The sequence below is a fragment of the Solanum stenotomum genome, chromosome 7, assembly GCF_019186545.1.
Source record: "Solanum stenotomum isolate F172 chromosome 7, ASM1918654v1, whole genome shotgun sequence".
Taxonomy (NCBI): domain Eukaryota; kingdom Viridiplantae; phylum Streptophyta; class Magnoliopsida; order Solanales; family Solanaceae; genus Solanum; species Solanum stenotomum.
The window spans coordinates 7,742,882-7,761,522 of NC_064288.1; the positions used below are offsets into that span (position 1 = coordinate 7,742,882).

Here is an 18,641-nt window from a genome sequence, read left to right on the forward strand (position 1 = left end):
ATCCGGGTTCCACAAAGATATGTCATGACATGAGAGAAGTCTATTAGTGGAATAGTATGAAGAGGTTTATTGCAGATTTTGTTGTGAAGTGCCCAAATTGCCAGCAAGTCAAGGTGGAACACCAAAGGCCATGGGGTGTGGCTCAGAACATAGCTCTTCCAGAATGGAAATGATCTATGATTAATATGGACTTCAAATTTGGCTTGCCCTGATCTCGCAGGCAACATGATTCGATTTGGGTGATTGTAGATCAAATGACTTAATCAACCTATTTCTTATCGGTGAAACTACCAATTCAACATAAGATTATGTGAGTTTTTACACTCGTGAGATATTTTGAATTCATGGTGTCCCTTTGTCCATCATTTAGGATAGGGATGTGCAATTCACCGTTCAATTTTAGAAGTCATTTTAGAAAGGTTTGAGTTCGAAGGTAAACCTTAGTACTACTTTTCATCCTCAGACGAATGGCCAAGCAGAAGACACAATTCAGACCCTAGAGGATATGTTCAGAGCATGTGTCATGAATTTTAAAGGTAATTGGGATGATCACTTGTCTCTCATAGAGTTTGCTTACAGTAATAGTTATCACTCCAGTATCCAAATGGCTCTTATGAAGATCTTTATTGTCGAAGGTGTAGATCTCCTATTGGTTGGTTTTAGGTTGGTGGAGCTGAGTTAGTAGGACAAGACATAGTTTATCAATCCATGGAGAAGGTGAAAATAATTTAAGAGAGGTTGAGAACAGCACAGAGCCGTTAGAAATCCTATACAGAAATTAGATGAAGATATATGGAGTTTGGGGTTGATGATTGGGTGTATCGAAAGGTCTCACCTATGAAAGATGTTATGCGATTTGGTAAGAAAGGAAAGCTCAATCTCTGATACATTGATACTTACAGAATATCCAAGAGAGTTGGTAATGTAGCTTATGAGTTGGAGCTACCATCAGAGTTAGCAGCAATCCATCCAGTATTACACATCTCTATGCTAAATAAGTGTTTGGGCGATCTTTCATTTATTTTTCCTACCTAGAATATTGGTATCAAGGACAACCTATCTTATGAGGAGATTCCCGTTAAGATTCTTGATCGTTACGTTTGCAAGTTGTGAACCAAAAAGGTTGCATCAGTCAATGTCTTATGGAGAAATCAGTTTGTTGAGGAGGCAACTTGGGAAGTTAAGGAGGATATGAAGACTAGATATCCTTTTTTTTTTCCTTCGATTTAGTTCTAGTCTAAGGTATTAACTCTTTCTAAAGTACACATTCAATTCGGTCCCTCCTTCAATGTTTTGAGTTCATGAGTTTTATGTGTATTTTTCATTAAATTAGGTTGTAAAACATTTCCCTACCCTTTCTATGCTCAATTCATCCATCCTTCAAGGACGAATGAATCCAAGAGGGAGATATTGTAACACCCCAAATATTTCTAACCTAATGCCTGAACTATTCTTCATTTGCATATAAGTTCGTATTGGGTGATTCTTGAGTCATTCTTAGGTGTTAATGTCAATTCTTTAGTGTGGGAATGGATTAGAATATGAATTAAGGTCACGAGAATTCCCTATCACAAAATCGAGTTGAAAGCTTCATTACCAATTAGATTTTAACATAAAATTCTACTTAGGTCAACTTCAAACGATCATATCTCTCACAACATAAGGAATTATGTGGCCCATGTCCTACCAAATTAAAGGTCCTCAAGTCCTCTTTTCACCACCACCAAGTTTGCCTCATTTTGAGTTTGAAGTAAAAGGTTATTGTTGTTTTACCAAAGATTATCACATCAGAGTTGCCTGAAGTCAACTCCTACGACTTGTTTCTATGTGCCGTAGAAATTTCGGTAACCCATACTGTCAACTCGTCAAAAACTTCAGAGAATCTGATTTTTGGGCTCCAATTCCTACGGATCCATTCTATGAGCCGTAGGAACTTCTATGGGTCGTAGTTTGGACCTTAAAATGAACTTTTGAGCCTGAAAATTGTATAAGTTCTACGGGTTAGATCAACGGTCCATAAAAACTTTTAAGGGCCATAGATTGGACCCCTAGAATGAGATTTTGAGTCGTAAAATTTAATATATTCCACGAATGGAATCTACTGTCCATAAAACAAATCACGAATTATAGATGGACTCGTAGAAGTTTTCATCAGTTTTTAAGAGGGGTAGTTTAGTCTTTTCCCAACCCTTCTAAGACTAAACCATGACGTTTTTACACCTAATTAAGGGTTATAAAGTGTTAACAGTTATTTTACGTTCATTAACACTTCAAGTCTTTAGAGCAATGTTCCAAGAGGAGAAAAGTTAGGGTTTCAGGCGTTCTTCGAGCTTCGTTGATTTCGCCATGAACTTTGTTCTTCCAGGTATGTAAGCCTATCATAGTGATGGACTGAGTTCGTCCTCACTCCCTACATCTAATTTCTATCAGTAAAATAATAATCTAGGGTTACATCCTTAGTCTTTATAATTCTTGAAATGAGTTTCGTTTTTGAGTTCCGAATTTTATTCTTAATTTTTGAGTTGCTATATCTTTCATTGAGATTCTTGAGTTATTACTGAGTTTCTATTGAGAAACCTTTTAACCAAACTATTCTGTCTTAAATTGATTTTTGAGAAAGTAAAGATGAGATTTAAGTAGAGTTTAAAGAATGATTTGAGTAAGAGTATAAGGGAACTAAGTATTCCAAAATGTGTCACTTTTTACATTAAGAAATGAGAAATTTTGATATCTAAACAAGTTAATGAGTTCATAGATATTTCAGAGCGGTACCTCTTTTACAAGGATATTTTGAGCAATTACCTCAAATTGAGAAATAGTTTGTTTTATACATTTAAGCATGAGTATATATTTATTGGGAGTAGTATTGAGCACCAATATGGGGATGAGTTCAGAAAACTCACATTTCTCATAAACCAAGTAGCTAACATGGGTAAAGGATCGTACTTTTTAGACGACTCTTATTTGCTTTCGAGCAGAGCTTTAGTGGATCCATGTAGTTGAGGTGTTCTATACCCTAGCAAGGTATAAGATGGTTCAGGCAGTGTGGGCGAGAAGTTTTATCATCGTGTATCTCATAATGATGGTTGTCGGTTAGAGAATCTCCCAAATAAGAGTTAAAGAGTAATTTAATGTTCTTTCATATGCATCCTTGAGTTAGCATCTTTTAATTATGAAGCTTTAAATATTTCATCTCTTGATAATGCTTTGTATTGAGTTGAGTTGAGGTAAGTATTATCCCAGCCTTATCAGTTCAATTATTTATTCATTCAGCTTTATTTCATACTTGTATATTCAATATACTAATGTCATACGACCTGCAACTTTTTATGATGCAGATTCAAGTGTTTAGGATCATCAACAAACACTTTATTGAGATCACTTTGCGCTTCAGATAGCTTGGGTGAGCCTCATTGCATTCTAGAGGACTTCACATTTATTTTCTAGTTAGTTGTCTTGAGATGTCGTGGGTCTTGTTATGATATCTGTCTTAAATTATAGAGGATTCATAGATTGATAGAGTTGAGGAGTCTCTCAGTACTTTCTTTTCCTTTGAAATGTTTTGCAAACTATTATTATTATATTAAGTATTTTTTTCAGACAATATGAATTGAAAATATTACAATTTTAAGGATTTACTTCTATTTGAAGCCTTTAAATGCTTGAGTAAGTCTTTCACCAAGTAGTCAGCTAGGCCAAGGGTTCACTTAGGGACCAGTTATGGTTCTTGAGCGTCGACCACGTCCAGGGTGTAGGCTCGGGTGTGTCATAAAGTATAAAAAACACTTGACCTACACCTTTATAGGATTTCAATGTGCACAAGATCATTTCTTTTGATGTATCAGACGAGACATGGGTTAACTTGAAGCTTCCCATTTGTTGATAAGATAATTCTAATTTCAAATTGAGAGTTGTGGGAAGTTACCTTTCTCTGATTTATACTTTAGGTTTAGGGGCTACTACTTCTAATGTCTGGATTTTGAAGAATGGCAGTGTACATGTATATAGTACGAAACAATTCACCATCGAGAAATTATTTGTAACACCCAAAAAATTTCTAAGTTAAAACCCGAACAATCTTCATTTACATGTAAGGTCATATCAGATGATTCTTAAATTGTTCTTAGGTGTTAACTTCAATTCTTTAGTATGAGATGGTTTTGGATATTAATTAAGGTCACTAGAATCCCCTACCACAAAGTTAAGTTGAAAGTTTCTTTACTGATTAAGTTTTGACCTAAGATTGTACTTAGGTCAACTTCAAACAATCATGTCTTTCAATACATAAAGATTTAGGTGGCCCATGACCTACCAAATAAAAGGTCTTTCCAACGTCATCAAGTTTGCTTCATTTCCAGTTTGGAGTAAAAAGATATACTCGTTTTAGTAATGCCTCTTTTTGTAAGGCACCTCAACCGTTATTAGAGGGGTAGTTTGGTCTTTTCCCATCCCTTCTAGGCCTAAGCCACTTTTTTCCCACCTAATTAACCGTCTAAACATCGTTAAAACATTTTTTCACGTTCTTTAACACTTAGAAGAATTAGTGCAATGTTACAAAAGGAGAAAAGGCTAGGGTTCAAGCGTTCATCAAGTTTCCATCGATTTCACCAAGGACCTTTTTTCTTTCCAGGTATGTAAGGCTATTCATAGTGGTGGACTAGTTCTTCCTCACGCCCTATATCTCAATTCGATCAGAAATTGTCACATCTAAAGGATTCATTCATAGTTCTTGATATTGAATTCAGTTCTTTAATAGTTGAGGTTTTGATTCCTATTTTTACATGTGAATCTTATAATGTTGTTAATGCTTAGTATCAGATGAACCCTATTGATTTAGTAAGGTTATGTTTTCAAAATAAATTGTATGAAAGTTTCTCATATATTAATTTTAGGTTTGAAAGATAAGTAGAGATTGGGGTAAATTTCCAAAATCCAATCTAATTTGGTTTCCTAATTTAACTTGAGTTCATCAGGGATATTGGGGAGGGGCTTGGGGCGGCACGCCAAGAAGGCGCCAGGGCTGGCGCCCTACGCAAGCAATGCACCCAGGCTTGACTTCTGAAGTTCAGGGCCTGGCGCCCTGTGCCAGCAGTGCGCCTAGGGTCGCTGGGCTGATTCTTTTCCTTATTTCATCCGACGCGTGCTCCTCTAAGTTGTGACCACGTTTCCCTTCTTTGTATTAGCTCCTATGGGCTCCATTTACCTTTGAAAGTTCTTGCATAACCTAATCACTTGTCTTAGTGCATATTCAAACTAAAGTGAGTTTAAGAGAAAAATTAAGCATTATTTTGAAAAATGAATTAAGGGAACTTAAAGGGTTCCGAATGTATCATTTTTATATGGAAAGAGAGTACTATTTTTAGAAAAGTATAAGAGTTTTCAGTTTTTATATATCGATCTTGGACTTGAAAGATAATCAGAAACCGTTGCTATATTTGATTGTGTTCTGCTTGTAACTCTCTGAGTAATTGCACAAGTCAATCAGAAACCGTTGCTATATTTATAGATGTGAGACTTCTCCTTCTTCAAGAAAATGTCCTACCTTCCAGCTAGCTCACCTTCCCTCAAATCCCAAGATATCTTCCAATTTTTATCCCCCTCCTACTGATACCAATAACAATAATATCCCCACACAAATAATGTCTCTGGTGGCAAATTGAAGCCCGTTGTGTTCTATCAAAGCCACATTTGTTGCTATTGTCCAAGCAACTCTGGAAACTACAACTACTTATACTATTATTGATACAACATGGGACTCCTCTCAGTAAGCCGGATGTCTACTTTAACATTTATGCCAAAAAGTTATTGAATCAGATGCATACCCACAAATCTCCGCCATCTTTTTAAAGATTGTATCAGTGTGCCCCTATTAATGTAATCATCTCAATAAATATAGTCTATGCTGCCACTGATGTAATGCTTCTCCTAATTATCAAATACAACATTGCTAAGAACCTATAAACTATTCATAAAGTAGTGCCTCAAATCACAAGTTTTAGGAATTCGATTTTCAGTTAAGAAAAAAAAAACAATCGAGCCGACAAAGTCTTGTTCTAGGTTGTACAATTGTGGCAAGTTTATAGCTAATGTAAAAATGTCATGGTAAGTCCTCTTATTAATTAATTTGTTGGGATGTCGGGGTCGAATAGAATGGAATATTGCACAAGATTCATATGACAAGTCAAACATGGACAAATAAATATGCATGGAGAGAGTAGTAATTAAACTGTAAAATAGAAATGAAGATCCAATTGAACTAACTAAAGAATTTAAGTGGAAGTATTTAACTAACACCTAATCACCTATTGAGGGGTAAAATCGTATATAAACTTGGCTGCATTATCCTATTCTCTACCTAAGATTTGATTATGACTGCAATACTTCCTCACTTTGCCTAGGAAAAATGGTGCCCTCTTGAAGTGCGTAAACTCTTTGTAAAAGTAACCATCTGAAATTGTAGAAATTACTTGGCAGCATTGTGTAGATAATGAAATTTTATGCTTGAAAACGGAAGTGATAAAATTTAATGCAGAACCGCCCACCTTGATGCAAGAAGTGGTTGGAGCCGGGGCCGGGGTCCAAGAGGGAGCCATGTGCGGTGGCTACACCACATCAGCAACTGGGGATGGGGACGGAGCCGCACGAGTTGGTGAAGCCACATTATCAACTAGAGATGGAGATGGAGCTGCCTGAGTTGGTGAAGCCACATCATCAAACGGAGATGGAGATGGAGCCGCATTATCAATCGCATGACTGCAATAGTTTCTCACTTTGCTAAGGAAAAATGGTACCCTCTTGGAGTGCATGAACTCTCTGTAAAAGCAATCCTCTAAACTTGTTGAAAGTACTTGGCAGCATTGTTGAAAACGGAAGTGATCAAATCTAATGCACAACCGTCCACCTTGATGCAAGAAGTGGTTGGAGCCGGGGACTGTCCCGAAGACGGTGGCGAAACCACACCATCAATTGGGGATGGAGCCATATGCGTTGGTGAAGCCGCATTATCAATTGGAGATGGAGATGGAGTTACGTCGACATGAGTTGGTGGTGATGGTATTTTTGGGTGAGGACGCCATCACCATCGGGGCCACATCGAATTGAAGAAGTAGCAAACAAGTCCTTAGCTTGTTGTTTTCTGTTTTGGGTTCTGTTGCAGTAATAATGCCTATGCATTCCAACAACAAAAACACACACAATAATGTGGCACTTCTCGACGAAGATGACTTGTTTCAGAAGAAAGAATGAATAATTAACTGAGCTGGAAGGAACACATGGAATTTTCTTGCATTTTATTTTGTAGGATTACATTTTCGCAGGAAATCCTCATGAAAAAAATCTCAACTTATAATTCACAAGTAAGCATCATATTTAATTTGTTTTGTTAAAGCAAAATGGCAACTAAAGTATATCACAAGTTCTACCATTTGCTTATCATTTGTGGCAACATGATGACTGTTGTACAGTACTCCCCCTTAAGTGGAGCTGGTGATGTTTGGTGTCTGCATCTAAGTGAGTAGATTCATCAGATTTTGCCTGGGATTGATCTGAGTGTACATAAGGTAGTGTGCTTTCATCAAACACCACATGTCTAGACACATATACTCTTCTGATAGCACCTATAGCTCTTGTGCAGATTGTTATATATATCCTATGTACACACAAGGATAAATTTTTGGGCTGAACTTTGTGCTACCTTTCAAGTAAGGAAAACACATGTATCCAAATGCTTTGAGACTGCTGTAGTCACGTTGTGCACCATACAAGTTCACAAAAGGAGTTTTTCATTTTCAGTACCAAGTAGGGGAGCCTGTTTATGAGAAACACAGTAGTCAAGAAGGCTTCTAGCCATAGGAACAAGGGTAATTTGACATGAAACAACTAAGTGAAACCAGTCCCAATTATGTATATGTGCTTTCTTTCAGTAATGCCATTTTGTTCTGGTGTGTTAGGACATGAAATATTCCTGATAATTCCACAATCCTCCTAGTGCTTAGTCAAGTTTGTGTTGATGAACTCACCACATCCATCACATTGAAATATTTTAATAGTTTTTTAGAATTGTTTTTCCACCATTTTTCTGAAATTTTTAAAATACTTCAAGGAATTCTGATTTCTTTTTCAATGGATAAATTCATGTAAACCTTGTGTCATCATCTACAAACACTACATAATACCTCATTTGTTGAGAGGATTCAACAGGAGCAGGCCCCTAGAGATCACAATGTATTTTCAACAAAGGTTCTTTCTCCATTTTATTTCTCAAGACAAATGGTAATTTATATTCTTTTCCCAACTGATAACTCAAACACACATTAGGCACTTCATTTCAACTAGTAACATTGAAACAACTATTTTTACTCAAAATTGTTAAAGACTTCAAACTAGGATGTCCTAATCTATGTCATAAACTGTTTGAGCTCTTCCAGTATTGTGATGCAGTTGAGGCATAAAGGTTGTTATGTCCGAAGTATAGAGTACATCTTTCCTAGATCCCTTGACCAGTAGTGTCCTTGTCTCATTGTTCTTTACGACAAAGTTAGATTCATCAAATTCAAGAGTGCACAAGTTATCCTTTGCAATCTTATAAAAGGAAAGAAGATTCTTAGTGATCTTGGGAACCAAAAAACTTTTACTTTAATTTCAATCCTTATTTAGTTGTATTTCCAATGAGTGATATCTAACTTTGAACAAATTCCAACAATGATCTTATCAGATCCATTATAGTTTTGGAGATCAGTCAGATTACCTGAGTTGTTTGTCCTGTGATTGTTGGCTTCCGATCCACATACATGTTGTCTCTTAATGTAACAAGAGAAGTTTATTGTTGTCGATGAGAATATCTACTCTCTGTGAGCCATAAACTGATTTGACTGTGTTTTTATCAATGCTATTAGATAGATAGATATAGCTTTAATTATTTACAGTTGCAGAAATTAATTGCTTATTGCTTTAAGTCGCCCGAAGTAAATTCTGATAGCCATGCTTTTCTAACACATTAGAGAGCTTGAAAGAGAAGAATAAAGTGTCTGCATACTGCTATGACAAGTATAACTTAAATCCATACAAATCTTTATAACAATTGCAAGAAAATTAACAATATATATCCCCCAAGAATCGATGTCATGCATACAAGATCATCTAAGAGTACATAATACTTTAGAACACATTGGATTACTGTCTCAAATAAGATTACTTAAAGCACATCTTGTTTGTTGGTGCGAAATGGTGATGGTTGGTCAATGATATTTTTAGTTTTGTTCAAGGAAATAAAACATCTAACGAAGTTAGTTACGCGGTATAGTGTTTTAGTTTGAATAATTCAGAATTTGTATAATATAATTTGTATAACATTTGTATAATATAATTTGTATAACTGTTTAAAATTCAGATGTTTGTGTTTGTAAAATTCTTTTTTTCTAATTTATACAAAAATAGCTCAATTATACAAATATACCCGCAAATTTAATCATAGCTATTTTTCTCTTCGTGAAAATCCTAAAATCCAAAATTTTCACAAATACTAAATATTTGTTAAAGGTTCGAATTTGAGAAATCGTTTATCAGAAAATCGCTTTTTAAAAACAAATTCAATGTAAATTATGACTGCAATTGACAAAAATAGTGTAACTGGATGAAGATTGAACTTTCTATGTTTGATTCTTCCAACGAGTTAAGCATTTTTTATAGCATAAAATTTCAAGCTATTGAGTTTCTTGAATCTTTTAAGAACTCAGATTTCAAATCAAAATTGTCTATTAATGATTCTTTAAAAGATTTAAGATTCTGATCAAATTGATCACTTTTTTACATATATCAAGGACTATTTCAATAAAATGGATATACTCAACCACCATTTTAATCATTTTCTCGGTTAAGATCTTAAGCTTTTCTCTTTTATTTTTTCGTTAATTAATTAACTAATCTATTTATTGTGATGCATATTTTTACAAGACATAAAGTCATTAACTTTACAACAAATGTCTAATAATATTATCATTGTTTATATTGTATTAATTAATTCCGGATAATAAGATGTATGTCATGTGTTCACGATATCTTATCTTGGATCTTATCATAAAAAACTTTATTTATTGATATGAAGATTTTAGTAGTTAAATTTATATTCTTAAACATTTCTATTGTTAAAAGAACACAACTTTTCTTTCCTTTTTTTTAAAATAAAAGATTATGTCCATTTTTTGACAAACTTCAATATTTTTTAATTAAGCAAAATGTAAAATCATAGATTCAATATCAACTCTTAATATCATTAATATATTAATGTCTATTTAAGAATTCATTAAAAGATGATAATTCACCCCTACTCCATTTACTTTAATTTCACTCACCACTAACGACTATACTACTATCGTCAACCACCACCACCTACCATCCATACCCTAACTACAATCATCAATCACCAAAATCAATTGTCACCATAATTAGACATCATTTGCAATTATCACCATCAACTATTATTACATTCATTATTCACTATCGATAATTACAATCATTAGAGAATTATTGTGACATCCCGCTATTTGAAAGAGCTAGAATTAGAAAGAACCATTTTTAGAAATAATGAAAATCTGAAATTTGGAAAGTTATGTTAAGTATGAGTTTTGGGACTTCAAACGACCATAACTCTCAGCACAGGATGAGTTAAGCGAGCTACAAGATATCAAATGAAAGTTCGTTGAATTATATTTCCAACGCCACCGAGTTTGCTAATTTTCGAGTTCGTGTGAGGGAGATATGCCTGTTTGAAGTCGGGCTGTTCAAATAAGGAAAATCTCCCGGATTAGAGGGGTATTATGGTCTTTTCCTTACCCAATTAAGTTATTTCATTTTTAGTAATTAATTAGGGGTCTAAATTGAATTGGTTCAGTTTACGCACTCAAAGATTTCACGCTAGGGTTTTAAAGAAAAGAAGAGAAAGGTCAAGATTCGTCGATTTCTTGAGGAATTGATTGTGGATTCACAAAGTACTTGATCCTACAAGGTATGCGAGTTCACACAGCGTTGGGTTCGTTCACCCACGCGCCAAACATGTTTAATTCAGCGTGAATTCGTCCTAAAAAGTTGAAAATTTGAATGTTCTTGATATGTATTCTTGAATTTACTTTCGTTCTTGAATTGGGATGAGATTGAGGAGTTTCTTGAGATTATAGTGTTGATTATTAGAGTTTTTGAGTTAGATTCTTGTGTACATGTTTGGGGTATCTGAATCTAAAGAGAAATTGAGGAAAAGGATCGAATTTAATCGAATTAATATCAGAAAACGAGTTGAAAAGTTTGTCGGGTTTGCCTGGGGGAAGCTAGCACAGTGCGCCCCTGATGCGCCAGGGAGGCTGGGGTGGCGCGCCAGCAATGTGCCCAAAATAGGTCTCTGAACTTTGGGGGCTGGGTGGTGCACCAACAGTGCGCCCGGGTCGTCTGGCCCCACCCATTTTTCATCGTTTAGCCCATCTGAGTCCTTCTAAAGTGTACTAACACTTCCTATCGATTCTAACTACTCTAAATTACTTCTAAACATCTAGAAATCATCCGTAAACATGAATCAAAACCTTGAATCCATAAATTCAAATTCAAGGAAAGTTAATAGGCAAGTCTAGAGAGTTCTTAGAGTCATTTCAAAAGTCTTTTTATTAATGTTTTAAACTTGTTTTAAGACTTGAGCATTGAGTTGAGTAAGAGTAAGAGTGAAGTTTATTTTCTTCAAAAGACTATATGGGGACTAAGTATTCCCAAAGAGTAAATGTTTCCACATTTAAACAAGAACGGAAACACCGATTTCCAAGAGAGTTTTTGAGTTAGTTTTTGAGAAATAATCTCAAACCACAGAGAAAGAGTTATGTTTTTAAAACATATGAGCTGAGTATATTTTGGGAGTAGTAATTAGCACCGATATGGGGACGAGTTCATAATAACTCAAGTCTCCATAAACCATGTAGCCAACGTGGGTAGAAAGGGTCATACTTTTTAGATGATTCCTTAATGCTTTTTAGCATAGACCAGTGGATCCACTTAGTTGAGGCGTTCTATATCTCGACAAGTTATAGGACCGTTTTGGCAGTGTGGGCGAGACATTATATCATCACATAGCTCATAGTGATTGTTGTCGGTTAGAGAAATTCCCACATAATTATATTACTTTATTATATATATAAATTGAGTTGTTGTGATATTTCTCCAATACATTGAGTTGCTACTTATTGTATGCTTTATATAAACCGCATTTTTACTGTTGTTTATTTCTGCATTGAGTTGAGTAACCATGAGTTGAGAAAAGTTGAGGTAAGTGTTTCTTTCAGAATTCAGTTCAAGTTTATGTCATGTTTAGGTTTCCCCTCCCATGCTCGTACATCAATGTAGTGATGTCATTTGGCATGCATCATTTTATGGTGCAGATACAGGTAACCAGGATCAGCATCCAATGCTTCGTTGAGCACTCAGAGTCATTTGGTGAGCCTCCTTGCTTTTCAGAGGGTCCCCTTTTATTGCTTTGTTTATTTCAGTTGTTAGTATGATCAAGAGTCTTGTCCCGACATCCCTCTTAAGTATTAGAGGCTTCATAGACAGTTAGACATTAGTAGTTCGTTAGTCTTATTCATTTTAGTTGTTTTGATCGTAAGACTTGAGTTGTCTTTATGGCCAGTTGAATGTTTTTCCTTTATACATTCTAAGTTTGATTATGAATTTATCTCTTGAGTTGTCTTAAATGTTGAGTATAGTCTTCCGTTGAGTAGTAAGTCAGGCCAAGGGCTCGCTTGGGACCAACAATGGTTCTCGAGTGCCAGTCCCACCCAGGGTGTAGGCTCGGGGCATGACAATTATATATCGCTAATCACCATCCTCATTCACCATAACCATTAGGTATCAATAGCATTTTATTACTAATTTTAGATGGATAAATAAGAAACGAATTATGCATATATTAATTTACGTATAACTTATACAACGTTTGGTAGGTAGATAACAAATAAGTTATTCATATATAAAATTAATACAATATTTGGTTGACAATTTAGATATTTGCACAACTAATAAATATATAAGTTATGAGGAAATCATTGTGTTATTCTATGGATGATAGAATATGCATGGAATAACTCATACACGTATAACCAATACATGAATAAGTAATCACTGCATAAAATAATACATAGATTCACTCATAATTAATCCCTACACATTTTCATTTAAGTTTTAATTCTTTTTATGGGATAACAAATTAGGAAAAACTACCTAACTAAACAAAAATTCCTACTGTACTTACTAATTTTCTCTATAGTTTGAAATAATTACATATTGTCTCACTAATTAATAATTTCGTACCAAATTTCAAGTCAGATACACCTACATGTATTTTTACTATCAAATACACTAAAATAGGGAGAGATGTGAGCGAGCTAATCTATGTAGCTCAGATACATACGAATCGTACTAGATACATGTATTTGAGATAATAGATACAGGGAGAGAGGCGTGCGAGAGATGAGAGTGGTGAGCGAGATAGGAGGGAGACGAGCCAGAGAGTAGATATATGTGAATCTATTTGAATATAGTGTATCAAAAATAAATTCCACCAAATTTTGACTTTATATATCCGAGATATATGTATCTGGGCACGCCAACTACATGTATCTAAAGTCCAAATTCTGGTAAGTTTCGTAATAATGAGAAGTAAAGAGAAGAAAGATAATTAGGTACTAAACTAATGAGATTTCTGTAAGTTGTCCACTTATCCTTCATTTTAATATTCTTAAAGGAAATGATTAGTAAAATCAGAAGCTTAATCATGCAGGAACATTAGCCATTCCAGTTATCAAAAAATAATGAGTAATAATGAAAACCAAACACCTGAAATATCATCCTAAAAAGAGTAGCTTCCCACAATTTCAAAATTAACAAGACACTTGCACTACTTGTAGGCTAATGAACTGATGATGGTTGAGAAACTGAAGATGTTTAAAAAGTCATTGTGAAGTACATACCAAAAACCAATTTAGAGATTTTAGACACATACTTCCAACATATTATAAAAGTTTTGTGATAGTGGCAGATGAATAAATCATGGGTGTGAACTGTGACATTAAACTAGAAGAGAACCTTCCATGACTGCCACAACTTTCCCTCTCAGAAATACCTTCTGCTTCCGGTCGTCTACATGCAGGTTCAAGACGCCACCTCTAGGTGAGGCCTGAACAACAAAACAATACAATCAATTGGGCAAACCGAACTATGTAGTTGGTATAAGTAGTCCCAGATTGCACAAACACATGAATAAGTATTACAGTCTTTGCATTTTGAGAAATGAGTAAGTGTCGCTAAAGAAACAAAGTCACATTTGCGAAGCTTTTCACGCCAATAAGGAGCCAAGGCACAATAAGCACTTCCACAAAAAGGATCCTGAAAAGTTGTTTGAAGAAAAAATGTGCAATAAGAGAACACGTGAGATCTCTAAGATGCATCAGCTATATTAACATATAGATGTTTTCATCTGTAGTTGTTGAAGATATGATAAATAATATCAATATGACTCGCTTAATTATCTAGACTTTGCAAAATTCAGCACTACCCTTTTCAGTGACTACGATCTGCTTGAATGCAATACTATACATTCAAGTGTTGGTAGTTACCTCATTGATTCCAAACTTTGGGCAGAAGAAATGGCTATAGAAATCAAAGCCGGAACCCTGTGGAGCAGGTCCAGTTATTATCATTCCTCTGCCAAGGCAGTTTTTTATTAGATCAATCTGAGGTTTGCATTTGACCAATGCCTCCCCTGATGGGAGCAAAATATGTGGAAAAAAAACACATGAAATTATCTTTATATGCCTAGAAAAGGCTAATTTTAATTAATTTGACTACTATGAATTTCTTTTACATGATTTTTTCGGTCTCTATGCATTATTGTAATATAAAAGTAAAAGACCAGATTAAATTCGTACAAAATGATCACCCATCGATGTCTCAGAGATCTCAACCACAGATGCACCATTGAAGCTTTTAGAAATTGCAGGAATATTAGTAAAATTGGTCTCGGCTATTTAGACTCAATGGAGATTGAGAGAGATTACCACACAGTGTGGCAAGACCAATTTTACTGATAAACCGTTTGATGCTGCAACTATCTACAACTGCACAATTGAAATTGGCATGTATCAGAGAATGAATTTGGGCAAATGTAGAAGTTCAGGATACTTACCCAAATATCAGTTTACCTTAACCAAATGTACTTTCCATACAACACATCTAGCAGTTAAAAATACACTGCAAATTGACATCAATTAGAAAGAAAAAAAAAAGTTCAGGATACTTACCCAAAGATCACACCCGCCTGGACAAATTTTTTCACATTATCTTCTGTTCTCAAGTGCAAAATATCATCCAGTTTGATTTGCAAATCCAATTGACTGAACCTGAGCCAGAACAGGACATCCCTAAATTAAATTTGATCTACAAATCCAATTGACTGAACCTGAGCCAGGACAGGGCATGTCTGAATCAAATTTGATCTGCAAATCCAATTGGTTGAACCTGAGTCAGGACAGGACGTGCCAAAATCTAACTGAGGTTCGCGTTGATGGAGGAATTGGATCAGGGAAAAGAGGGATTCATTAAGCTTTGTGTTGGCAAATCAAACGAGAAAGAGATAAATCGGCGTTGGTAGAAGAACTGGAACGGAAAAAATAGGGATTCATTTCTGATTAGGACTTGGGTTGACAATTCAAACAAGAGAGATAGATCCAGCATAGCTTTCGAAACAACTTCCATAGATTCATTTGGAATTAAGTAAAAACTTGCATAAAGAAGTCAGATCTTCTTTAAATGTGTCCAAGGCTAATTGAACCCCCATACAAAAAATCAAGCTAGGTATACGTGTCTTCTTCACTACCACGGGACCAAGTGACTGCTTTGTTAGTAAGTTTCAACAAATATTTCTTATATATTTAATATATTTCTCTGTATAAATACAAGGTTTGCGCAAAAGTTGTTCGCGAAAATCCTAACTCGATACCCTAGATCCGCCGATGCCTTTAAGTAAGCTAGGCCAAGCTACTTTGTAGCACTGAATCAAATGTAGTTCATTGCATATTCCAGTGTAACCTATTGTGTTATTTATCAAGTTAGCTAATTACTAGTTTCATTGGTGACCTTATTGATGATCTGACTTCTTTATGCAAGTTTTTACTTAATTCCAAATGAATCTATGTAAGTTGTTTTGAAAGCTAGTTGGATATATCTCTTTCTAGTTTGAAATGTCAACCCAAGTCCTAATCAATAATGAATCTTTATTTTTTCGATCTAGTTCCTCCACCAGCGCTAATCTATCTCTTTCTCGTTTGATTTGTCAACCCAAAGACTAATGAATCCCTCTTTTCCCTGATCTAGTTCCTCCACCAGAGCGAACCCAGTTAGATTCAGGCACCTCATGTCCTGACTCAGGTTCAACCAATTGGATTTGCAGATCAAAATCAATTCAGGCATGTCTTATCTTGACTTAGGTTCAGCCAATTTGATTTACAGATTAAATTTGATTCAGGGATTTTCTGTCCTGACTCAGGTTCAGCCAATTGGATGATATTTTGCAGAACAAAAGACAATGCGGAAAAACTTGTCTAGGCGGGTGTGATCTTTGGGTAAGTATCCTGAACTTCTGTGTTTCTAATTGATGTCAATTTTCAGTGTATTTTAAACAGCTAGATGTGTTGTATGGAAAGTACTGTCATACACCATTTTAACGGGGTCAAAATAGTATACAACAAATTGATGATTCCTTAATTCATAACTAAGTTAAGGTGTCACCACCTAATTATTTATGGTGAATTAGGGCACCTAAAATTGATCAAAATCATGTCTAAAGGATCTTCAGTCGTTCCTCTGACAAAGTCAAGCAATAGAGAGTAGAGTAGAAGATGTTTTCGTAAGATGATATTGAAATGTAAAAGAGTGGTGTTATTGTGAGTGTTCAAGCCTTTGAGAAAGTATTTTGATAATGAAATGATGAAAATTTTCCAATGTTTCCAGGGTGCTTTGGATGAGAGATTGAGATGTATTTATAGACAAAAAATTGGGGTTAAGGTCTCATCTTTTGAAATTGCCGTCACGAGATGATTTTGGATTCCACAAACAGAGGCGTTTGAACACTGAAACTTTGCCCAAAAGAATCAAAATCAAAAGGTTTTTTGGCTTCTTGTATTGACCAAATCTTCTCTTATGATGAGAGAGATCAGTGTTGAAGTGAATAAAGCTATGAGAGAGGTATAACATTTGTCAAAAATGGTGTGACAACTTCTATTTAGTGTTGATGGAAATGGTGAGTTTTCATTGAAATGGGAGGGGGAGGCGCATCTAAGGACTAAGACCTAGTTGCACTTAGAATTAATGGAACAATATTGGATGAATTGGGCCTAAATTTGTTGGGCTCAATTCGATTGGGCCACTAATTGGGTACAAATCTGATAGTTTTTCCCTCGAGAAAATTTCAGAAATAGCAAATATAGTAGATATAATAAGGTTTTATAACTATAGTATTAATAATTGCGCTCCATAGCTATAGTTCATTTGCTATGTAGGCTACGGTTTGTATAATTTTGCCTGATTGTATATTTGTCTTGCAAATATACAAATAGGTTAAATATATACAAAATTTTGTATTTATACATTTAGAAATTTTTCAGAACTTCATTTGTATATTTCGCTTGTTAATGTACAAACATGGTAATTTATTATAAATTTTTCATAAATCATAGACAAGGGTAAGCATATACAAAATTTTGCATTTATACAATCAGAAACTGAATTATATAAATTATTAATTTATACAAATATGGAGAATTATAAAAGTCATGGGAATAACAAAAATTGAGGAAACTGCAATTGCGAATTACATTTTTCTTAAATTGTAGCTATAGTACCTAACATAGGCTAAATGTTTGCTATTTTGCATAATATTCCCTTCTGAACGATGCGTTGGATGATGATCCTGGTTACCTCTATCTGCATCATAACAATGATGCGGGCCAAATGGCATCAGTACATTGAATGTACGAGCACGCGAGGGGAATACTAAAATAAGATATAAGCTTGAAAGGAACTGAAAAAACATACATGGGCTCAACTTAACTCATTTCAATATAAAACAATAATATGAATGTAGTATAGAGAAAAGCTTTTAAAACATGGATATCAACTCTGTGTATTTAGAAATACAATAGTAACTTTGTATGTATTCAAGGATACAATATAAAATCTAGAATGTAGATAAAAATACAATTTACTTCTGTGTATATAAGAATACAAAATACTGATGTGGGAGTTTCTCTAACCGACAACCATCACTTAAGAGCTATTGTGATGATACATCATTTTGCCTCACGCTGCCAGGGCCATCCTATACCTTGTCGAGGGTATAGAACCTAACTACTAAGTGGATCCACTACTCTATGGTAAAAAGCACTAAGGATTCATTTAAAAAGTATGACCTTTTTCTACCCATGGTGGCTACATGGTTTATGGGGGATGGGAGTTGTCTAAACTCTCCCTCATATCGGTGCTCAATACTACTCCCAAAATATAATACTAGCTCTTATGTTTAAAAACATAACTTCTTTTTGTGGTTTGAGATAATTGCT

The 18,641-nt window shown here is 34.9% G+C and overlaps 1 protein-coding gene and 1 pseudogene across 1 annotated transcript in view; both read right to left on the bottom strand.

The window, feature by feature from the left end:
* Positions 1-18,641, bottom strand: part of LOC125870349 (uncharacterized) — a 70,984-nt gene that overhangs the window by 14,076 nt on the left and 38,267 nt on the right. The gene's annotated exons all lie outside the window — the stretch shown is intronic.
* LOC125869612 (uncharacterized) lies at positions 6,603-7,057 on the bottom strand (annotated as a pseudogene).